This window comes from Monodelphis domestica, chromosome 5 (genome assembly GCF_027887165.1).
Source record: "Monodelphis domestica isolate mMonDom1 chromosome 5, mMonDom1.pri, whole genome shotgun sequence".
Classification (NCBI taxonomy): Eukaryota; Metazoa; Chordata; class Mammalia; order Didelphimorphia; family Didelphidae; genus Monodelphis; species Monodelphis domestica.
Window position 1 is genome coordinate 68,662,030 of NC_077231.1, and position 25,435 is coordinate 68,687,464.

The 25,435-nt window shown below is 35.9% G+C and overlaps 1 protein-coding gene across 8 annotated transcripts in view; it reads right to left on the reverse strand.

The window, feature by feature from the left end:
- The window catches only part of MGAT4C (MGAT4 family member C), a 1,236,972-nt gene extending 1,212,606 nt beyond the window's left edge, over positions 1 to 24,366 (reverse strand). For 3 of the 8 annotated variants that reach the window (XM_007503120.3, XM_056798594.1, XM_056798599.1), the window contains exon 1: positions 24,031 to 24,314. The gene's annotated coding sequence lies outside the window, so the exon portion shown is untranslated. Of the gene's footprint in view, positions 1 to 24,030 lie in introns of all 8 variants that reach the window. The other 5 variants (XM_056798593.1, XM_056798597.1, XM_056798595.1 and 2 more) reach the window with 4 other exon arrangements.
- Positions 24,367 to 25,435: the final 1,069 nt, after the last annotated feature.

Below are 25,435 nucleotides of genomic sequence, written 5' to 3' on the forward strand. Positions count from 1 at the left end.
GGAATGCTCCAAATCACTACTAATTAAAAATAAAAATTAAAAAAACTCTATGATATCTGTCACAGCTATCAGAATGGCTAATATGACCAAAAATGAGAAATGTTGGAGAGGATGTGGAAAATTTGAAACACTAATGTACTATTTTTTTCTTTGACCTATGAAATGATACAACCATTCTGGAGAACAATAGGGAACCATTCCCAAAGGACCATAAAATTATGCATATCCTTTATTCCATCAAAACCACTATTTCATCTGTATCCCAAAGAAATCAGAGATCAAGGGAAAGGGGCTCTTGGTTTTCATTCAGTTTTCCTTAACTGTTTTAACTTTGTTTCAGGAGTGAATTCAAGGAACAGTCAGTGAATACTGAAAAATAGGCTAATGCATGACTGTTTGGCAGAGGTAGGAAAATATGAAGAAAGAGATTGAAGGATGGAGAGGGAAAGGAAAAGATGGAGAACAAAACAGATACAGAGATACAAAGGGAAACAACCTAATATAGAAATAGAACTAGGGCATGTGATATCATTGGTATAGGGACCCCCTCCCAGTTGAGGAAACCCCCTATACTAATTCAAATAGGTGTCTATTTTGGAACTGATTCTCTTAGAGAGTAGCTTCAGGGCAATGAGCATTTAAATGACTTGCCCAGATTTATATATTTGAAATATGTCAGTGGAAGAACTTGAATCCAGATTATTTTAGGTTAGGGGCTATACTCTCACTTTATAACATACCATCACTCATCATATATATGTATATATATATATACATATATATGTTGAATAGCTTCAAGTGGAGGAATATAATGGAAAATCTTTTAGACTAATGGATAATTTAAATAAGAGATGTTCTTATATTAGCTAAAGTAAAGCTATGGACTTTTATGCTACAACAGTCATTTATAAAATATGGACCAGAAAAAAAAATCATCTATCAACCTGAGATGCCTGGAGAATGATTCACTCATGTAAAAGTACTTTAGAAATGCACTTTTAAATGCCATCAATAACTCAATGTAAATGTCATTTTAATCCAGTTATCTTAAAAATAGATGAGAGGTAATAACCAAAGAGCGATACCTCAACCAGTTCCCATGATTCTAAGCCCCTAGAGAGTGGGTCACCACACAATACATCACTCTTGTTTCCTTTCTTATGCTTCTCACAAAATCTGTAGGTTAAGCCCAGAAGTTGCCATATAGGTATTCTCATTTACTAGGAAATTCCAACACTTACAGGATGCCTGCCAGAGCTTTAATTGGGAATGGTTTTGATGGTACAATGGATAACTAGTTGAGTAATGCTTGGCAAGTCACTCAAGCCCTGTGTTCTTCCCTTTATTCATGTGTCAAAAATGGGAATCAGGTTTGATGGTCTCTAAAGTTCCTTTCATCTCTATTTCTATCATTCCAGTGTCCTATGATTCTTTTACTAGGAGAATTCCTGACATCTTGCTGTTTAGTCATTAACCATGAAGGGCTTTCTAGAAAAGGACATCAAAAGGGCACATTGATCTAGATAGATCTACCAAAGGACAAATATTCAAGGATACATATTCAAGATTGGAAACATGAGATGAAGGAAGGGGAAGCAATGACAGAACTAGTCCATCTCCATATAGAGAATCTTGGGGAAATGGTGGTGGAATAGAAGAGAGAGTTTAAAGTTTCAAAAACAAAGAGGGAGTCAGAAAGATCTCTTTTCGAATCTTTTAGGGATAAGCTCTGTCATTTATTAATAAATGAGGAGATCTTTCTTAACTCACAGGTATTTTCTATGAAATGACCATAGTGCCTAAAATCACTTTGTACAATTTAATAAAGTGCCATATAAATCTACTAATGATTCTATATCCTGCCTCTGTGACTTTGTATAAGTTATCTCATGTCAGGAGTACTGTCTCTTCTCAGAGGGATCTGAAAAAAAATCTTTCAAAGAATAATTTAGCCATTACATTTTCAGATCCTTTGTTGGACTTTGTTGGGCATCTGTCCTCCACTGAAATTAATGTCTACATACTTGAATCTATATTGTATGCTGTAAAAGAGAATTCTTAATTCCTTTCTTCTAATTTAACAGGGGACTTGGAGATCCTCTCAGCATAGAGATATGTAGCGATTAACCAGCTCACAGTGACAGGAAGTAGAAACCATAGAGGCAGGAAAGAGAAATCATAGAGACAGGAAGGAAAAGCCATAGAGATAGGAAGTGAGGTGGAAGGTGGATATTAAAGGGGCCGAGTGTCAGTTAGTCAGGCTGTCAATTGCTAACAGTTGGGGGACAGGGGTGGGGGTCAGATGCCAGCAGTTGGGCCTGGCAGATGCACATATGACTGACAGTTGCTGGAAGTTTGCTGCTGAGCATTAGTTGATCATTGGGGGTGGGTTGCTGATGGTGTGGGTTGGTGATTCATTGATGGTTGGTGTTTAGTTGCTGTAATATAAAGGCAGCCCTGAGCTTAATGAAAGGGCTTTTGGCTTTAGCTTTTAGAGGGCTTTTTTGCCTTTTGGGTTTTTGGCTTCTGGTTTGGGCTGTTAGGTTTTTTCCCCTTCTTTGAACTGTTTGGACCATGGCTGGTCTTTGTTGATAAACCTAATTGGGGTTGGATTAAACACTGATTGGGCTGGTTTTGATTGAGCTGGGTTGGGTTGGAATTTTGTGGGGTGGTTGTTATTAGCAGTAGTTATAGGCAGTTATAGTTGTATATTTTATTATATACAACAGTTATATATCTATATTATAGGTAAATATAGGCAGTTTTAGATAGCTATAGGCAGTTTTAGATAGTTATAGGCAGTTCTAGTTGTTATAAGATAGCTAGTTAGGTATTAGGAAAATTTATTTCTCTACCTCTTTCCTATATTTCCCTCCTTTATTATGTTTATTTTACTATATTCTTTTCTATCTCTATTTTAATAAAGTTATTAAAAGCTACTCAATTGTTTTGTCAAAACCCCTATTTTAATCCTTACAATGCTCATATCTTCCCTTTATAGAATGTAAAATGGCATGGAGCCCCTTGAGGGCAAGAACTCTATGTGCAATTTATACCTATATATAATTATATGCTTATCTCTCTCTATATATATATATAGTTTGGTATAGATACATTTATATACATGCACATACAGATATATATGCTTGTATTTATACTTAGATATATAACCACAGGTACTTATATATTCCTGAATATTTGTGTGCTTGTGTATTGGTGTATGTACACATATTTTTTGTATGTATCTATGTGAATATATGTATATATTTATATTTGCATGTTATATATTTCTATGTACCTATTTATATACATGTATATTCATCCTCATATATAATATACATACATGGACTTGTATATATAAATAAATTTATATTTATATACATTTATATACATAATTAGGCATATTTGTGTATATTTCATTATACATTAAATACTTATATACACATATGCATGAATATATTTTTTGTAATTTATCTGATAGCAGAGTATCTTATATATAGTAGCAACTTAATAAATATTTTTAGAATTAAACTGAATCCAAATGCAAGGCATCATAGTTTAATTACCCATCTTAGTTTACTCTCACTCCTATAGGTAACCAGCAGGAGAACAAGAGCTAGAGGCAAAGATCTTTGAAGCTATCACATTTAATTACCTTCCTTCGCCCACAAGGAACTTGCACATCAACAGACAGCAAATAGAAAGGGAGATTATTACTACCTAGCTTGGTGACTGTTATGGATATGGAAGTCAATGTTTCCCATCTTCTTTTTGAAGTGGGTAATCAAAAAGAAGCTGAGATGAAGGGTCGGAGAAAATTAGACCATTGTAACAATCTTTAAATCAGATAGAGTCTGATTCCATTATTTTATTGGAAGATTTCCAATAAAAATCTCCAAGGCATGAAATATTCCAGTTACAAGAAAAATTTTAAATGTACCTGGAATGAACTATGAATAATTCTTTTGTTTATTGCTTGACTTTCCTAGACCACCATCTATCACCGGAAATAATCAAAGAGTAATAGCACTTTAGAAAAGCCAGGTGAAGCAATGGCCATATGTAATCAGAAAATGTGAAAAATGGAAAGAGGTTCTCTTTAAGTTGTTGATTCTTTCTAAATTCAAAATCAAAGTTTTTTTTTTTTTTTTGCTGTTAAGTTGAAGGCAACATTCATGAAAGTCAATTTTCTGCTACTCTGAAATTGTCTCTGGAAGAAACCCAAAACAAGATCTCAACTGAACCAAGTAAAGATGGGGCCATCTTAGAAGCAAAAAGAGATTGAACTGATTGGATAGTCCCCATGGGCAATAGTGCGAGGCAGAGTGTTTAATTGGAAAGCAAGATGCTGTTTGGGTTAGTGCTATAGTACTTTACACAGGCCAAGTATCAAGGAAGATCAGGAAACATCAAGTTTCCTCCAAAGACAATTACAGCTTTCCAGTTCTTTGCATTTTCTCATATAGTGTAAAAGAAAACCACTTGAAAAGTTTTGGCAAAGCAGATTTACTGTTGATGATGATGATAAAAATAAGGGATTAATGGAGTGAAATAGACTTAGATTTTATTCTTACTTCAGCCAATTTTATTCTTACTTCGCACTTACTTGTGTGACCTTAGGTAAGTCACTTAAGTGCTTTTTTTTACTCAGTTTACTCATCTGTAAAATGAGGGAGTTAGGGTGCAGCTGGGTAGCTCAGTGGATTGAAAGCCAGGCCTAGAGACAGGAGGTCCTGGGTCCAAATCTGGCCTCAGACACTTCCCAGCTGTGTGACCCTAGACAAGTCACTTAACACCCCCCCCCCCTTGCCTAGCCCTTACCACTCTTCTGCCTTGGAACCAATACATGGTATTGATTCCAAGATGGAAGGTAAGAGTTTAAAAAAAAATGAGGGAGTTAGACAAAAAGGTCCTATATTATAAATATTTTGTTGTTGTTAAGTTGCTTCAGTGATTGCCAACAACTCTTCATAAGCCTATCTGGGTTTTCTTGGCAAAGATACTGAAGCGGTTTGTCATTTCCTTCCCCAGATTATTTTTTTGCAGACTTGTCTAGGGTAACACAGATAGAATTTAGGTAGATGACTCTTTCTGACTCCATGCCCTGCATTCTATACAACATGCCACCTAGCTTCTAATAACGTATAACCTTATAAACAACCTTTTGTAGTTTATTCATGCTGCACTCTTCCTGACTAGCACTGTACACTTGTTTTGCCTTGAATAGTTTCTCCTTTCTCTGCTTGGCCTGTCTCTCAGTGAGTCTCAAATTTTTCATTGCCCCTCTCAACCCATGTCAACAGAAGTGGAATAAAATGAGAACCCTATCCCTCTGCACCCAAGGAGTTTCGGAATTGCTTCAAAATATGTGAGGTTGTGGTTCTTGTTTGACCCTCCATCATGAAAATAGGGTTTTCTAGAAAAAAGATACTTGAGTCATTTTCTGTTTCCTTCTCCAGATGAGGCAAACAGAGTTAAGTGCTTTGTACAAGGTCACAAAGTAAGTCTCTGAGACCAGATTTGAACTTGGGACTTCCTGACTCCAAGCTCAATGCTCCATCCACTGAGCAATTTCCCTGCCCCTTTTGTGAGTTTCACATGAATGCTGAATTTGCTTACAAAGTCTTTTAAGGATTTCCCAGTCAATGAGTATGAATCATATGAAAATATGCCTTACAATTCGAAGGCTTTCACAATTTGTTGGTAGTTGATTGTGGGACTTTCTTGAGAACCAAAATGTTTATAGGAAGAATCTTAATCAGCATATCAACTAAAATTTAGCTTCATCAGCATTTTGGAGTTCTATAACAACTAGATTGAGTCAGAAAAATTCTTAGAGACCATCTAGTCCAACTTTCTCATTTTATAGGAAGAAAAAATTGTAAAAAAAGATAAAAAAATAGCCAGAATTCATAGGGTGAGGAGGTAGCAGAATGAAAATTTCCACCCAGGTCTTCTGACATCAAATTCAGTGCTTCTTCTGCTATGACATGGGATTGCAAGCATGCAATTAATTTCTTTTCTGTACTTTTATGGCTGTAAGTTTTTACTTTAAAACCTCTTAAGCATAATTCTTAGAATTTTTTCAAATGACATTTTCTCTATACATGTTATGACTAAAGTAACCCAATATAGATTATTCAAAAATTCCTGGGTGAGTGAAATTCTGGATACCCACTTAAATAAAACAATAGGGTTCTATTTTAGAAGACTTCTATTTTTTATTTTAAAAAGTATTCTAAAAACATCATAAATAAGTGTGTGAAGAATTGAAATTAAAAATATATATTACATGGTAGGGAAAAGTATCACCTAAAAGTTGGTAGTTTCATTTAAAACTCTTCAAATAACCTATATTTTTTTCCATAATCATATGATGCTAAATGGAAGAAGTTCCATGTTACTTTGGCATAAACAGATATCTTGTTCCTGAAGTATCAAAGAATATTCCAATTCTTCTTCAATGTGATTATGCAGATGTTCAGGTCATATATTATATATTCACAAATGACTAAAACTTTTGCTTTTAAATTATTTTAAAATTAAGATGGGCTAAATTATTTTAAATCTAATCCTAAGGACTAAAAAGTGATCTAAGTGCCCCCCAAATAAAGACTTTAGTTTTACTCAAGTGCCATTTCTTTCCTTTGACCTTTCCTGAAACCTCAGAGTCATTATTTTTCACTTGTCTTAGTCTAATTTTTAGGTATTATTATTTTCAGTGAATTTATGTATCACCTTTTCCATTTGGTCAATTCTACTTTTCAAGGAGCTATTTTCCTCAGCAAATTTTTGAATATCTTTCCCCATTTATTTTTTGTGTTTCCTTTTCCAAGCTATTGACCCTTTTGTTTTGATTTCCCTGTATTACTCTCATTTCTCCCAAATTTTATTCTAACTCTCTTATTGAACTAATTCTCTTTTTGAACCCTTTCATTAGATCTTTTGGGGCCTGAGACCAATTTATTTTTCTTTGATACTTCACATATAGTAATTTTGTCAATGCTGTTCTCTTCTGTTTGTAACTTGAACCTTCCTATCACCACACTAACCATCTACATTCAGATTTTTTTGTGTTCATTTTTTAAAAATTTAGTTTTTAATTTTTTTTTTACTCTATAGTAAAGTTGAGCCCAATTTGTGAATGTAAAATGAAGAGGGTTTTGTTCCATGTTTCTAGTGCTGAGCTTTGGGGCTTTGCTTCTGATTTGCACCAAGCCCTGTGATCTAGGTACTGGCTTACACTAATAGGGGGTATCCTGGCTGCCTTGCACTGATGGGAAATGTGACTTTTGTGTTGAACTTATGGGAGATCTCACTATGGGTTTGTACTGAGACAGAGACTCTCTACTGGACAGCTCCAGGAGCAGAGACTACCAGATAGCTCCAGGACTAACCCCTATATATGGGGCTTTACTACTGGCTATCCTTAAAGGTGGAACCTCATTGCTGGTTGGCTCCAGGGGTAGAGCTTGCAGGAGGCTCACTGTGCTGTAGTTGGCCCTTACTGCTGCCTATTTGGACTTTCCTCCTCTACAGTCCTCCTACCCATGTGGGATAGATTGCTTGTGTGCTTGTGTTGGCCCTCCAGGCTGCTCTGGTCTGATAAACTGCTTCTCTTCTCCAAACTTTTTTGTGAGACTTTTGGTTCAATAGTCTTTAGAGGGAAATTTGGAAGGGCTGAGGAGGGTGGCTTCCTTACTCAGCTATGTGAGCCGCAGAAAGTTCCACTTTGACCCCTCCTAATCCTAAATTCATTTGCTTCTTGCTATCACAAAATGACTTTGGATTCACCCTTCATATGTTTTTTGTTTGGTTTGGTTTTTTAATTTTATTGATGTTCTCCCCCCTCCCACCATGTGCTTCTTTATGACATATAAATTTACCCCTTTTGTTTCTTTTCCCATTTCTTTTAGCATTAAACTCTTTTTTAGCTCTAGTTGTATATATATGCATATATACATATGTATGTGTTTATGCATACATATATCTATATACATATTTATGTCTTGGCATTTCATCCTAGACAGTTTGTCAATATTCCCACTAAGTGTAATTCTTCTAGCTGCCCAGGTGATCATAACAATTTTTTAAGAGTTACCAATGACCTCTTTTCTTATAGTTATACATATCATTTTAAATTACTGGGTCTCTTAAAAAAGTTTTGTTTTTTATTTTTTAGTTTTGTTTTACTTTTTTCCCCTCATAATTACCTTTTGATTATTTTCTTGAGTTCTGTGCTTGGGCATCAATTTTTCTGTTCAGGTGTGGTCTTTTCTTTACAAATGCTTGGGATTCTTCTATTTTGTTAAATGACCATACTTTCCCCTGTAAGAATATAGTCAGTTTGTTTGGGTAGTTGATTCTTGATTATAGACCTAGTTCCATTGCTTTCTGAAATATGATATTCCATGCCTTTTGGTCCTTCAGTGTAGACGCAGCCAGATCCTATGTTATCCTCACTGTGGTTCCATGGTATCTGAATGACTTCTTCTTAGCAGCTTGTAATATTTTTCCTTGGTCTGATAGTTCTTGAATTTGGCTATAACATTTCTGGGTGTTGTCAGTTGGGGATTAAGTACAGGAGGTGATCTGTGGATTCTTTCAATATCTACTTTTCCCTCTTATTCTAGAATTTGGGGGCAGTTTTTTTGGATAATGTCCTGTAGGATGATGTCCAGGCTTTTTCTTTTGTCATGGTCTTCTGGTAGACCAATGATTCTTAAGTTGTATGGCCTGGAACAATTTCCTTAATCTTCTATTTTGGGAATGAGGTACTTCATATTTTTCTCAATTTTTAAATTTTTTTGATTTTGTTTTATAGTGTCCTGCTGCCTTGTGAAGTCACTTCTTTCTATTTGTTGTATTCTGGACTTTAAAGACTGGATTTCATCCCTGGCTTTTTGGTCATTCTTCTTCTTCTGGTCTTTCATTACTGTTGTCTCATTTTCAAGCTGATTAATTTTGACTTTCAAGTGAAGGTGCAGTATGATTATGTTTAGTGATCAGTTAGGGAGACTAGTCTCCCAATCATCATTGGGGGGATTGTCAACTTTAGATTACTCCACCCTACTTAGTCTAACAAAAATCAAGAAATTGTGAACTTTAAATTACTCCACCCTTATTAGTCTAACAAAATCAGGAATGTCTAAACCCATACTTAAGCATTAAGTATTTTGGAGGATGGCCTATGACAGACATCAGAAACAACTGACAGACCCCTGGGCTGTCCTAAGTCAAGCCTAAGATATCATTGGTACACGTGAGATGCAGGAAAGTGATGTAAAACCATCTATATATTTTGCTTGACTTCCTCTCTCCAGACTCTTTGAAGGTAGAGAGGTAGCTGGCGGCAGCTTGCTGAATGTGTTGGCATCTTGGTGTGGCAGCTGCTATTTTCCAGGTTTAGTGGTGAGTTTTCCTTGATATCATACTGGAGGAAGCTTAGGAACCTAGTTCAGGTGAGGATCTTCTCTGAGACTCTTGGAGTTTAGGCTGATTTTTCTCTCCTTTGCCTTCCAAACACTATCCTCTTAGAGAAAGAGAGAAAGCCTCTAATCTTCAAGGACTTTGTGGTGGAGGACTGTGAACTCACCTAGCACAGGCTGGGTGGAAGAAATCCTATACCTTTCCCTCTCTCTTCTCCTTGAATTCTTCTCTATATATTGATTAAATCACCATATATGTCCAAACTGACTTGGTATTTTACTTGGGATATCCCCTGGACACCAAAAATCAAATTTAGATTAGGTCACAACCCTAAATTATCCTTACACATTATTTTCTTCATTTAGTTCAAGTGCCTCTATTACCAGATGACTTATCGTACTTTTTAAGTTCTTTTTCCAGTTGTCTTTGGCCTCTCTTAATTGTGTTTTGAATTTTATTTTGAGTTCTTCCAAAGCCTATATCCAATTCATTGGGGTTTCTCTTTTTTTTTCCCCTTGGTGTTCCCTCATCCTTCTGTGTTCCATTTGCTCTTTGTTTATTGCCTGTATAGAAGTTGTCGATTGTAATTTCTTTTTTCTTTTTCTGTTGTTTGCTCATATTTATCCCTTCTTTATTCCCTGCAGTTGCCTGAGCTCTTGCTCCTCTCATTTTTTTGTTGGACCTGTGGTTTTGAGCTTTTCTGTCAGCCTTCATCCTTGGAGTTTAGTCAGCAAATCTCACAGTGCAGTCTGTGGGGGAGGGGTGTTGGAGCTTGAGCTTCCCTGCCCTCTTAAGTCTTTGATGGGATTAAGTCCAGATGGATGTACCCTGAAACCAAAACCTCAGGAAGGTGGGGGAAATATGGAGTGTCTTTGCTTCTGCAACTGGGCTGTCTATTCTGTACTCTGTGCTTCTTTCCCAACTGCTTCCCCACTGCCTGTGTTAGATGCTCTGAGCCTAGCACAGTTTTGCCCTCAAGGTACTCCCTTCAGAACAGCAATGTTTCCCACCCAGAGGTTCTAGCTGCTGCTGGAGGCTTAGTGCTCTAGGTGGGGTAGGGGGTCCCAGGCCCTTCCTTCTTTCTTCCCTTTAAACCTGAGTGTTCTTGAATTCAGGCTTTTTGAGGGGGACATACCTTTTAAGTTGAGTCCATCAGCAGGGTTCCCTGGCCCTGTCTTGTTGTTAGGTTTGATTTACAGTCTCCTAGGAGCATTTAGTTTGTAATTGGTAAGGAAGGATTTTCAGAGGTCTGAACTTTCACTGCCTCTATGTTGCCATCTTGGCTCTGTCTCTTGTTTTTATTCTATTGAAATAGCTAGGTGGCAATGTTGATAGACTACTTGACTCAGAGTAAAGAATATTTGGGTTCAAATCCTCTCTCAGACACTATCTACCTTTGTTTGGCTCAGTTATCTCATCTGCAAAATGAAGATTATAATAGCTCACTCTCCAAGGGTTTTGATAAGGATAAAATGAAATTATAGTTATAAAGCATTTCACTTGAAGCCTTGCACATAGTAAGTGCTATATGTTAACTATTTGCTCTTCTTCCTCTTATTTGCCTTCTTCTGCTTCCTCACTATTTAATTTTAGGGGCAGCTATGTAGTTCAGTAGGTAGAGCACCAGGCATAGAGATAAGATATCATAGATTCAAATATGGTTCAAATATTGGATATTTCCTAATTGTGTGGCCATGGGCAAATCATTTAATCCCAATTGCCTAGCCCTTACCACTTTTCTTCTTCAAATCAATACATAGCACTGATTCTAAGATGGAAGGTAAGGTATTTTTTAAAGAAAGTTATTCAAAATTCTCATATTATTTCACTTTTTTAATGGATATAATAAATAATAGGGGTCACTAGGTAGCACAATGGATAGAATACTAGGTCTGGAATCAGGATGATTTATCTTTCTGAGTTTAAATCTGGCTTCAGATACTAACTCTGGGACCCTCAACAAGAAAATGTATTTGCCTCAGTTTCCTAATTTGCAAAATTAGCCAGGTAATGAAATGGCAAATTACTCTAGTACTTTGGCAAGAAAACCCCAAATATGGTTACAAAGAAATGAGGAAATAACAACAAATAAATATAGGACATAGAGTTGTTGAGCATTTTAAATTAGATTTTATGTATATCAAGCTATCTGTAAAAGTGCTAGATAAATATTAGCTGTATTTATGATAATGACATAGTAATGATTATTATCAAGGACATATTCAATTTTATGATGTTATTGTGCTGTTACAACATATTTTTAACCTCAAGTACATACACTTGTTTAAAAATTATAATTAAATTTCAATATAATTGGTTTTCTTTTTAATTCTATATATTTTTTTAAATGCATTAAATATTATTTAGAAAAGTGATGCATAGCCAATTAGGTCATCAAATGGGTCCAGTAGACATTCAAAAATATTACCCACACATCCAAATATACACACCTTCCAAATTTCTTAAAGTTCCTTAAAAAAAAAAAAAACTTTTAATTTTTGTCATTTTATCTCTATTGCCCCAAAAGAAAACATAAGAAATGGCACATAATTAGTAAATCACAAATTTAAATATGAAAGGAATCTTTGAGTTTATCTAGTACAACCTTTTCATTTTAAATATAGAGAAATTGAATCAGAGAAAGGAAAAGTGACTTGCCTAAGATTATATATAGGTACAAACCTAGCAATTATCAGAGATAAGAATTTGAACCTAGATCCTAAGAATTTGACTCCAGAACCATTCCAAGAAGCAAAACAATCCTCATATGTAAAATCTATGAGGGCAAGGGGTGATGTTTCTATGCTTCAAGTTTTGATGGATTAATATTTCCAATGTAATCTGCAGTGGTTATTGATAATATTTATGTTGTTCTCTGTAAGTTACCATGTCTGAAAAATCCATAGTCTGTAAGTACTTTGGCAGGGAGCCTTATATATCTTAGCAGTGCTGGTTTTTTCACAGCGAATATATAGCTTATCTTTTATCCCATCTTCAAAGTCTTTTTATCTTGGTTGGACATACCCAAACTAGTATTGGCATAATCTTTGAAACCTCAAGGCCACTCCCATGACAATATGAAGCATTAGGAAAGACTTTAACGGGGAAGTATAGGAAGGCAAGCAGAATAGATCTATTCCATTTTCCTCATGGTTATTATTTTTGGTTTTGGTCCTAATCTTCAGCATTAGAAACATTCATTTTTATGCTCCATATACTACAGAAGAAGGGACATTAGTTTCATCGGTAACAAATTCCAGAACACCCAGAAAACTGTCACATAGAAGAAAAATTGTCATATTTTGGGGGGTATTTTTTTCCTATTATAGATTATGGTTTCTATTTGACTTTGCAACTTTCTTCATCTTTTAAGCAACCCCACATCACCTGATGAAATATAAACAGGTTGCATTAATTTAAAGCATTTGCCTTAGGGAACTGCCAGATGTGACATTTAGTAAGAGGTTTTAGAACATATAACAAACTTTTACATATGCCAGCTGTTTGATTATGTCCATCCACCTTGCTTAAATAAAAATGGAATATTGTGATGAGGCTATAATTCAGGAATACTCTGTGAACTACTGATTCATTTACATCAATCCAACTTGGAAAATATAGCTGCCTCCTCTACAATAATCCCTGACAGTCATAGCCCTCATTCTTGAATGGAAACTAGTTTGTCTCTGCCAGAAATATTCTTTTCTATCATGAAATGTTGAGAAAAGAGCTGAGAACAGTTTAGAAATGTGAACATTTGGAGATAATTTAATAGTCATGTCAATAATTTTAGTTTCTTAAAGGTCAATGCATATTCATCTGCATGGCTAAAATTTCATGTTATCGTTGATAGAACTGTTTTTTTCTTTTGCCTACTCTTTTTATTAGTTCAATTTCTAATGCATTTTCAACATTCAAATGGTTTTGGTAGCCTATTGGACAGCTAGAGATGAAAGAATTAATTTGGGATCACAGATATGGAAATAGAAGAGGCATTGCAGATCATCTAGTTGATGACCTTATTTTACTAGCTGAGAAAACTGAAACCCAGAAAGATGAAAGGACATTAGTAGAGTTAAACAGTTGGTATGCAGCTGAGGCAGGATTTGAACCCAGATGTTCCATATTTGTAATTGAATATGCTGTGGATCATGCTATATGACACAAAGAAATTATGGGCTGCATTTACTCTAAGTATTTTAATTACTTGTATTCAAGGGGAGAAATTTCTGTATATATGTATATATGCATGCATGAATATGTGTGTTTCTGATTTATACAGAAGAGACCCAGTGTATGCTCTTGAAATCTAATTCTTCAGCCTTGTACATTAAATTATGCAAATTAAATAATTGTTAAAAAAATCATGATACTCAAAGTAACCTAGTTCTAGCCCCTTTTAGAGAGAGTAATTTATATCGCTCAGTCTAACTTTATCCTGTTCTTCAGAAAATTGCCAAGAGATTTCAAGGACCTATGTCTTTGCAGATTTAAAGAATCACAGAATTTGTAGGATCCTCAAAGACTAGCCAGTTCATACCATGCTTGAATTAGAATCTGCACTAAAAGATTGGCAGCGTATCATCATCAAGGCTTTGTTGGAAGACGTCAAAAATCAAATATCATGTTAATTACAATCCACTTCTAGATGGCTCTCATTGTTTAGATGTCTTTGCTTATATTGAGCCTGTTTCTATCTCTGTAATTATTATTCATTACTCCTGTTTCTATTCTCTGGGCCAAGTAGAATAATCTACCTTCTGCATGATTGCCCTACCATGACTTTTCTCCCCCTCTGGAAGGCAGGCTTCAGGCTTATGGGTCATAAGACTAACAAGATGAAGGACTAGACATTTTTATCTTCTCCTCCCTAAGTGTTTAAAAACTCTCCAGAAGAGGAATTATGTGCCAGAGGTAGAAGAATTACAATTGGCTGCACAGGCCAAGAAACCATGAAGCCTAACAAGTCTTATGAGTTAGGAGCAAAGAATACTAATCTCGAAAATACTCACTCACTGCCACCCTACCCACACCCATGCTCTAGCAGAGTACGTGGCCTGACCCCCTCCCCCCACAGAAGGAAATATCATATTAAAAAACAAAAACACCATGCTATAACTAAATATAATTTAGCTATTCAGATTTTATGAATTCATAACTTAATCCCCTTAAAGGCAAGGGATGATTTTTTTCTTTGTTTCTGTTTTGTTTTCCTTTTCTTGCATCCTTAGCACTTAGAATCTCTGGCATATTTTAAATACTGTACTTGTTAAGGGTACAGATTGATTCATTCCATTCTAAATCTTCTCTGGTTTGAAAAGTTCTACATTACAACCCCTCTATGAATTATTAAATCATCTATACCTTGATCAATCTTCTTATCCTGGTTCAGATGTACACAAACAGACACTATACACACAGAGTTTGGAAACTTTCAATGACCATGTTCTCAAGAGCCATGTCCTTTGATTATTGAATAAATAAACCCCACTGTATAAATTTCAAGGCTAAATTGTCCAAGGATCAATTATTCTTTACTTTTTTACACAATGAAATAGTTAGGTATGCCTGCATATGTAGATATATTTATATATGTGTTTATGCATACATACATACATATGTGTGTGAGATACATTTGCATATAATTATGTGAATTACATTAAGGAAGTTAAGTGCACAATGAATAGATTCTAGAATCAGGAAAACTTGATTTCAAAATCTAGCCTTAGGTACTTAGAAGCTGTGAGACCCTCAGTAAGCAACAACTTCTCACCTTAAGTTTCTTCAATTGTAAAATGAGAATACTAATAGCATCTACATCTCAGATTTGTTGAAAGAGTAAAGTGAGATAATTACAAAATCCTTTTCAAAACTTAAAGTAGATACTTAACACCATCATCATAATGACATTTATATATTGCTTGGCATTTTATCAGACTGTCATTCACTTTACCTAAGTAAACCACTAATTGTGTCTCCCTTTATGTCATGTAGACCTGCCATTGTATTAATAAGACCATAATAGCATCATTCTCCTCGATTTCATTTCTTTCTTTTCCAGTAACAATAAACATCCTTTAATATAAATGGTAAGGGGGATGACATGAGATGATCACTAGGGTTAAACTCTTTTTTCTTATCTTCCTATCACACTATAAATTCACTTAATGTGGAAATTTAAAAAGTTCTCTGACTAGAAATGTTAAGACAGGTTGGATTTCTATTTTTAATTTAATTTAATTAATTACTTTCTATCAAGAGTCAGTGGATATGATGACTACAACCTGTATGAAATTAGTCAAGCAATCTCATATTTTAAGAAAAGAACGGAGGCTATTCTCTGTGAATTTCCTTGTTCTCTCCTATTTCTCATTTCCCATAACTTGGATGGTACCCCATCACTCTGCCATCATTTCTTTTTTTACTCATGATTTGCATGATTAAATGGTCTTGCTCTTTATCAAGGCTAATCTCTCTATTTGTTAAAAAAAAATCCCTTTCCATTCATCTCCGCCAATAGATTCTTCCTCGTGTAAGCCCAGTTCCATAACTGATTTAATATCTGCCTATTTGTTGGTTCATTCTCTACTTTCTACAAACATGGCCATGCCTCTAGGATCCTAAAAAAAACATACAGCAACATAACATCCTTGGATCCTTCCATCCCTGCTATCATCTTAAATATCCCTTTAACCTTTTCTCTTTAAACTTCTTGAAAAGCCTGTCTACAATAAGTTCTTGTAGTTTCTCTCCTTTCACTCTCTTCTTCACTCCTTACAATTTGGTTTCTGATCTTATCATTCAATCAAATTACTCTATCTAGGGTTATGAGTGATATCTTAGTTGCCAAATCTGAAAGTCTTTTTCTCAAGCCTCATTCTCCGTTACCTCTCTGCAGACTTTGACCCTACTAATCGCTCTTTCCTCTTTGATATGCTCTCTTTCCTATGTCTTTGGGACACCACCAAACTGAACTGCTCCTTCTCAGTCTCCTTTGCCTCATTGAGATCATAGCCTTTATTAGTAATTGTCCCTAAGAATTCTGTTCTGGTGTCTCTTCTTTATTTTTTCCCTTTCATATTACTTTCCTTTTTGATCTTATAAACTCTCATAGATCTAATTATATCCTGCTGATCTATCTAATGCCACATCTCTTTCTTCTCACATCTCACACTCTAATGGACATCTTAAACGTAAAATTCATTATCTTTCTCGCTTAATCTTCCCCACTACCTACCTTGTAGAGAGCATCCTCATCCTCTCAGTAGTTCAGGCTCAAAACATTGGCATTATGCTCAACTCTACATTATCTCACCACTGTTGTATTCATACTGTTGGCATAGTCTGTTGTTCTTGCCTCTGAGATATCTTTCAATTATTCTCCTTCTCTCTTCTGAGACTGCTACAATTATAGTGTCAGCTTTCATCATCTCATATTCCAAAAGCCTCCTGGTGGGTCTGCATTCTTCAAGTCTTTCTTTACTCCAAATTATCTTCCATTCTGCCACAAAAATAATTTTCCTAAGGTAAACTCCTTTATTCAATAAACTAAAGTGACTCCCTTTTGCCTTCAGGTTTACATGTATAATGTTGTGTTTGTCATTCATAGGCCATTAGACTCTAACCACATCCTACCTTTCCACATCTTTTTGCACCTTACTCCTCTCTATGAACTCTCCAATCCAATGATGCTAGTTCCTGGCTACTCCATGAATAAGACATTCCATCTTTGGGCTTCAGGCCTTTTCTTTGACTTTTATGCATGACTGGAGTGATCTCATTTCACAATCCTACCTCCTGACTTCCATGGTTTCCTTTACATCACAACTAAAAATCCATCTTTTACAGGAAGCCTTTACCAGTATCTCTTAATTCTAGTCCCTTCCCTCCCCTGATAATTTCCTCTTCATCTCGTGTTTAGCTTGCTTCCTATAAATTTGTTTTTATTTTGTCTCTCCCACATGATTATAAGTTCGTTAATGTCAGAGATTGTCATCTTCCCCTTTTTATACTCCCAGAGCTTAGCATTATTCCTGATACATAATAGGTGATTAATAAATGTTTTTGAATGATTACAATTTCCGTAAGGGAAAGGGGAGAATTAGATCAATCCATAAAAAAGAAAGTGCTTTGTGTCATTTTCAAAATTGGTTAGCATTGGAAGAATAACACAGAAGGATTAGTTTGGTGACTTTTGGTAAGTAGAGACAATTTTCTATCAATATTATATATTAAGATCTTTTAGAAACTTATTAAACTTTTATAAACTTATTAAACTTTATCTGGAAAGGAGAGTAGTGTTATCTCACTCCATCCTCTGTCATCATAGTCCTGATCACAGTAATTCATTCCTTAAGATATGTGATCATACCCATTGAAATGACATGCACAATCACCTCCATGTACATCTTTTGTATGTCCCCATTTCTGTTCAAATTAAAAATAACCCACTTACACTGGAGCCTCACAATGTATATATATCATCAGAATCTCAATTATATTTTTGTGAATACTGATATTTTTTGGATTCATGATCTCATCATGGATAAGTTTTGTATAATTTGTATTATTTCACTATATTAGACCTTCCACGTCCTCTAATCTAGTATAATATTTGTTGATGTCTTTTGATGGACAATCTACCCAATGTCCTGCAGGTCATCCTGCTACCCTTAGGTACCTGAGCATAATTCTAACTATATATTGCTTATCCCTGACTAACTCTAGATGAATAGCCTAGTTTTTTTTTTTTTCATTTATATAGACTCTGGATGATGGTTTTTTGACACTTCTGGATTTTGAATAACTGTTGATAGCATGATTAAATACATTTACAACTAAAATAGGTCTTTCATTTTCCTTTGGATTATTTGTAATTTTGATTCTTTATAAATTATGATATCCCATGACATTTATTCATATTGCATCAGAAGAGTATTAAAAATCTGTGTATTGGAGTTAAGGAAAACAAGACTTCATGGAATGGAGTTGGAAGAGAGAAATAGTAGAAAATTAGATAGTGAAGAAAAAAAAATGAAGTCTCTGAAGAAAAGCAATCCATTCTATTCTTATTCAATTTTAAGTACAGTTTACTGCCTAGCTGCAATGTCAATCCAAGATATTACTAATGCACTTGCTCACCTGGTTACTCATCATATATCATAGCAGTAATCAGATAATATATAATAATAGCTGAGATTCATAAATCACTTTGCATACTTTCTCATTTGATCTTCATAGTGAATTTAGGTGCTATTACTTTCCCCTTTTGCAAACTCAGCTGAGGAAGACTGAGGTTAAATTACTTGCCCAGGGTCACATAGCTAGTGAGTATATGAGATAAGCTTTATCTGGGGGCTCTCTGTGTTCAACCTTCTATCCATATGGCTGCCCTACTTTATCTGCCTGGTTTTCATAAGTCCATGGCTAAGCAAATATCTTTTGAAAGGTTGTGCATCTCATTGAAGACTCCTTATAGCACTCTATGACTTGATGGTCTTAGCAAAACTGCTGCTCTGTGGAAATACTTTATTATGAAGTCCCTTTGGAAGGTTAATAACCAAAAATCACTTCCACAGTATATTATATATATATATACATATATATATATATCCTGCATTATGCTTAATTGGTTTTGCATATAGGGAGTAAAAGTGATGTTATTTGTTGTTCTTAGTGAGAAATTTCCTCTTTCAATAAAGCTAGCAACAGTCTGAAAATTAGAGTTGCCTAGAACAATTAAAGACTATATGACTTATCTAAGGTCACACCGCCAGTATATGTCAGAAACAGGATTTGGCCTCTATTCAGGGGCATCAGGTTTCCACTGCATTCATTTTAAAAAGTCTTACTAGAAAATGTATCTTGGAAACAATAATAGCTACATCTTTCAACCTCAGGGTAGTTCTAATAATCTGATGAGAAAATACAAATATCTTCCAGTCTGGCTTTGCATATCATTATTTTTAGCTCCAAATTCAATGCAAAGGTCAACATCTGGTTGAGGTTTGACATTCACACTTGACAGTTCCACTCTCCAAAAGAAGGCTTCTGGCTTTTTAAAGCAGTAGCTGTCAACTGTTTTCATTTTAAGTTATCCATTTGTTTTTTTGCTTTGTTCCTTGGGAGAAAGGAGGAAAAAAATCCTCTGCTTGATCTAATCTGTCTATTTGGAGCTTGAGGTCGTGAGCTCACTAGACAATCCACTAAAGCAACATGAAATGTAAATCCGAAGGGCACTAAGGAAGCAGCATAATGAGCAAGACAATTTACTCGCATGTCTTGTATTCCTTCTCCTTGGAGAGAAAAAAGACATGAGGAAAGTAGGATCCATTTCAATACATCAGCCCCCTGGTAAGGTATTGTGAAAAGCTGTTCCCTAATTTTTGGTCACTAAGAAAAGGGATGGTGTTGTTTTAGCTGTTTTTCCAACTCGATTTTAATAGCCAGGCTTTTCTACACAAGGTCTGTGACTCCAGAGTGCAGTAGGGTACCTTCCATGGCATTGTGCTTGCCAAGGGTACAATTAATGAATAAACAATCCTTTATTACATGCCAACCAAGTGCCAGGCAATGTGCTAGGCCCTGGGAACACAAAGACCAAAAAAAGAAAAAGAAAAGAAAGAAAGAAAAAAAACAATCTCTGCTTTCAAGGAGCTTACATATTGACATTAGGACCCTATGGATACTTCAGAGTACATATAGAATAAATTTAAAATAAATACAATGTAGTTAAGGAATAAAGAATAATATCAATAGCTGTTGAGGGGATGAGGGAAGGCTTTGTGTAGAAAGAAGGTCATTGAGGATATTAACTTCTGTTAGTATTGAAAAATTCTAACTAAATAGAGCCAAGTTAGCACAACCCTGTATGCTTCCAAGAGACCAGAGGAAATAGAACAAAACAAAATCAAACAAACAAAACAAACAAACAAAAGCTAAGGAAGACCAAAGGAGTCAGGGGTTAGAGAATTCAACCACAGAAAAAACTTAGATATAAGATCAGGGGAAGTGACATTTTGCAATTAGCAATAGAATTTGGAGAAACTACAGAAATAATCAGCTTAGGAACCTCAGGCAAGTTAGATGAGGGTCACAAGGAAGGATATACACCTAAGCTACTCATAAGAGTCAATAAATTCCAAACTTAATTCCATCTTCTTTCAGGTCCAATTAGAGCTCTTGAAATATTAATAAACTGGCAGATTTACTAGTGAATATGATCAGATTTCATCCTGCTTCTGTATCTTCCCCATACCCCAATTCAATTTGCTTTGAAATATCAAAGAGATTGTGAGCCCTCATTAAATATTAAATAGTTAATAACAACTAATAAAAATGAAATTATAGTCATACATTTATATTTTATTTTTATTTTTTTATAATTTTTGCCATGAGCTTCTCCATAAAGTAAAGCAACACAGTTTTTAAAAGCTGAGTTGAGGTAAAGGAGAATAATTATCCAATGACCTGGAAGGAGAGGCAATTTTTAAAAAATATCCTAATGAAAGAATGGGGAAAGAGCAAGTCATCCCTGTGGGGATAAGGAAGACGCTGGTGGTTTGGAAGTGGAGAAGGTTATTATGAGGTTGCAGTGAAAAAAAAAATCTTTATTGCTATGTGACAACTGAAGGTTCCCCTCCAGATTTTCATACTTGTTCTGTTCTTCTTACTTGCAGACTGCACATTCAGAGATAGACAGCTAAGAACCTGTGAGGTCTTGCCCCCATCCAAACATGCATTATGATGCATTATTGGTTGGTGTTCTCTTACAGAGAAGGGGCACAAAACCCTATCTGTTGAAATCCTGATTTCTTTCTCCCCATGCCCTGTACCCAGTTTGTTCACAGTGTAGGATTTAGATAGTTTTCAGCAAATTAAGAACACTAATACAAGGATAAGAGCAGGACCTGTGTGGTTCCTTGGTATAGGGGACTTCAGTTGAGGAAACTACTTTCTCTGCAGTTTATCATCTTAGAAGGTTACTTGGAGCACTAAGAGGATAATACACATGCCAAAGTCATTCAGCTGGTATATTCTAGATGCAAGATTTGAACATGGGTATTCCTGCTCAATAACCAACTACCTGCTACTCCAGATAGTGCACTAGATATAGTACTGAATAGAATTAGGTTAAAATTCTGATCAATATACTTATCATCTGTGTGATTTGGCAAGTCACGTAACCTGTTTTCAGTTTCAGTTTCCTATTGATGATAAAAAGAACAACTCACTCCCTCATTATGGTATGTGTATAGAACTTTGCAGAAACCATGCAATGAAGCTGATATTATGACTACTGTTTTTAATTTATTATCATTGTTGTGGTTGTGGCATGCTGTGACTCCATGACACCTAGAAAGCAACAACAAGACAGAATTTAACAAAAGTCAAAGCAATTTAAGCTCATTAAAGCTTGGCCTCAGACTTTTGGAGCACCCTAAATATGAACATAATCGTAGGATGATGGCTTGTTGCAGGACTATCTTTCTGTAAACCCCATACAGAAATATTAAAAGAAGAGTTTTAAAAAGTATACAAAGTGTCTTGATCTCTTGTTATATACATGTCATTGAAATAGAGGCAGCAATGTGGTATAATAGAAAGTCTACATTTATAATCAGGGCATTATCAGGTTCGAATTCTGCCTCTGTTACATATAACTTAGATCACTTCATATCTTTTCACTTAGCCTTTGTAGAATCTCATTTCTCATCTGTAAAATGAAAAGGTTGGACCAGTTGACTGATCAAATCCCTTCCATCCCCAAATCTATGTCTCTGTTTCTAATTACATAACTTTGATATAACTAGGAGTATCAGTCCTTTTAGGAAGCTTTTTCTGTACATTTCAATTAGTGTTGGAAGAAATTAGAAGGGAAAAACCAGACATGGAGGCAAGTATATTAATTTTTAAAAGGGAAGGCAGGAGAGAAGTTCTACTAAGAAAGGAAAAAAAGCCTGCCAAATGTAGGTGCCTGTAGGGAAACCTTAATTAAATCCCCACTTTCTTCAGTCCTCCAAAGGTTCATGGGGGGAAAAAGCAGCCTATAAAAGTATTCTTCAGGGGCTAGATTCACCCTCCCTCTTCCATCTTTTCTTTTTTACAATCCCTCTGAGGCAAAGGAGGGAATGCACTTAAAGTTGCTACTTGGGTGACTCCATTCGTACTCTCCCTCACTTTTATTCTAATCATCTCCCAAATGCTCCAAAGAAATTAGAACACATTTAACAAGTGCTCTTGTGGAACTCTGTGCCTGCTTCCTCTTTCCAATTCTATGATTAACCTACTGTTGGCTTTAGGTACATTGTTCTCTGGTGCAAATGTCTAATCAGGTGTGCTCTCCTCTAGTCCAAGTCTAGCTCTTAAGAATTATACGACACCTTCAAGTTCCACCAAGATTTGGACAATATGGACAACACATCAGATTGCATTTAAACCATTAGGGGTGGAGGTTACCATAAACAAACAAAAACATTTAGGTTTTTAAAAGCTCAAAGCTCCATGAACATATTTAAAACAAAACAAACAGATTCATGTTTTCTTTTTTAACTGATTAGATAAAGGGAGAACTTGATCTCACTTTTCCTCTAATTGTCACCCATCTCTATGATTGCAAAACTCTTTTATTCATGTCTTGAACATATAAATCCAGTTCATCCCATCTCCTCCTCCTAGAACTCACAAAACTCATGCTGTTCTGTTTAGCATATCACTGCCTGATATGTTCATTTTCAATACAGGGTCAGGATTTCTCCATCTCGATTGGCTCTTGCGTTTAGGGGCTAGTTTCAAATATTCATATCCTATAGAGTTCATTGATTTTTTTTAAAATTACAGACATTGGCACTGGTAAACTGGCATGGAGAGGAAGGAGTTTCTCTAGGATGTTGTATAGCTTTCATTTTGCTCCCTAGAATTAAATCAGATTATGGTAACAATCATCCCTCCTGCCCAGAGGACAAAGATCTGCCCCAATGATTTAAGTGGAATTCCAATCTTCAATACACATCCACAAACAACATAACCCCTGGGCGTTTCAAAGAAGCCTGAATAACTCACACTGGAGATCTGATATCTCAGCCCTTCTCCCAGGGATCAAACCAAAGAACAATCAACCCAAGAACTCTTTGACTAATATTCCCAGGCTAGGAGAAAGTTAACATTTGGGGAGGGGTGGGAAAGCTCTCCTGTTTGCACAATCCTGCTGGAAATAGCCACAGTACATATGGCTGAGTGAGTTTCCAAAGTGTGTTTTGCTCTTCAATCTGGATTGTTGTTACACAAGGAAAATTCCCAGGAGAGTCAATATTAACTTATGATAATGAGATCTGCTGTTGCACTCTTTTGGTCTACCTCCCCATCGTTATTTTTTATTATTATTATTTTGATTTGCTGACAGTGCATTCCCTGCCTGGATGCTCCTATCTTTCAGGAAAGGGAACGGAGTATTTCACCTATAAGCATGCAGCAGTCAAGTACTAGCATTCAGTTCATACTGATTGCTTAACAATTTTTCCCCTAATATGTTTGGATGACTAGTTCATTAGATCATTACCTGATAAATAGACTGGGTAATGAATGGAGATAATCACCACGTACCTTTCAGAAAGAACCTGCCCGTCAACAATAATCCATTAGCAAACTGGCAGTATCCTCTGATCTATTGCCCGCAAGGCTAGGACTGGATGGAGAGTTTCATTCCCTGTGCTCAGTTCTCCAGAAGAAAATCAGCACAGTTTGGCTATTTCTCGCAGTGTGACAGATCTCTAGATCCCCGGTCGCATTCTGTTCCCAGGGGAGGACAATCTGGTGTTCCAACGTGCATAGAGCAGTGAAGATGAATTGGAAAAGCTGGAGATAAATTAGGAATGGCTAAGTTAAAATTGTCTCTGCTCCAGACGCTCTCATCTGCAGTCTGCAAGCCAGTTTTGCTGTGAAAAAGCTAGATGGCAGGCTGCCTCAGTGAGTTCCTCTTAAGCGACAGAGAGCATTTTCAATGAAGAAAAATTCTCCCATTATCTAAGTTAATGTGACTGCAGCTAAATCTAGTTTTAAAAGTGTCGGCCAGCATTGAAATTCATTTTCACTATTGCTTTCTTTCAAGCTCCAGGCCAGCACCCATACTAGCAGGCTATACATTTCTATTGCGTCCCAGAGAAACACTCAAAGTTTTAAGCAAACAGGAGGTAGCACAGCACTTGCTGCAGTTCAGCCCGAGTTTGGTGTCAGAGATTTCTAGTCAGGGTCTTAAGGTTCCGGCCCCTCCATCCCCAGCCCCGCCTCCTCCTCATGTCATATTTGGGGGGTTTTAATGTCCCCATCCGTTGGAATTTCTTTGATACTGATCCTGAACTCTTTATCTCACCTTAGGGTCATAGAAGGACCTCAGAGGCCATCTATTCCCACACTCTCGCTTCCTCACTTGAAGGAACTGGGAGCCGGCGAGATTAAATCCCTTGTACAATGTCCCCAAAGTAGCAAGGGCCAGCCACCTGAAAAGGCCCTTTGTTCATGGGCAATTTAGGGGCAGTTTAAAAAGTTAAAATCTTTTAGAGACTTTGGAACTCGGATTAATATAAGGATCAACGGTGAGCCCAGAAGACTAGAGACAAATCAGACAAGCCACCAAGTGCCAGAGTAGAGATGGATTTGAAAGGGAGAATAAAATATATATTTAAAAAAATATGGCCAATATAAGAACTTGTTTTGCTAGAATAAGCATACTTATTTTAAGAATTTTTAAAAAATCATTCTATGGTAGGGGGAGGCAGTGGGAAGAAGAGATAATATGCACTTGTAAAAATTTTTTTTTTCCCCAAAGAGTTGAAATGACAGCTGACAGGGGGAAATTAAAATAGAGAAACTACAAGATGCAATTGAAATGAAAGTCTAAAAATATTATTGAATCAACTTTTTCCTGGAATCCCAAAGACCAATTTGTATTTTTCTCTGTGCCTACTAAGATATATTTTGTATTATAATTATTTACCTGGCTGTTATGTTG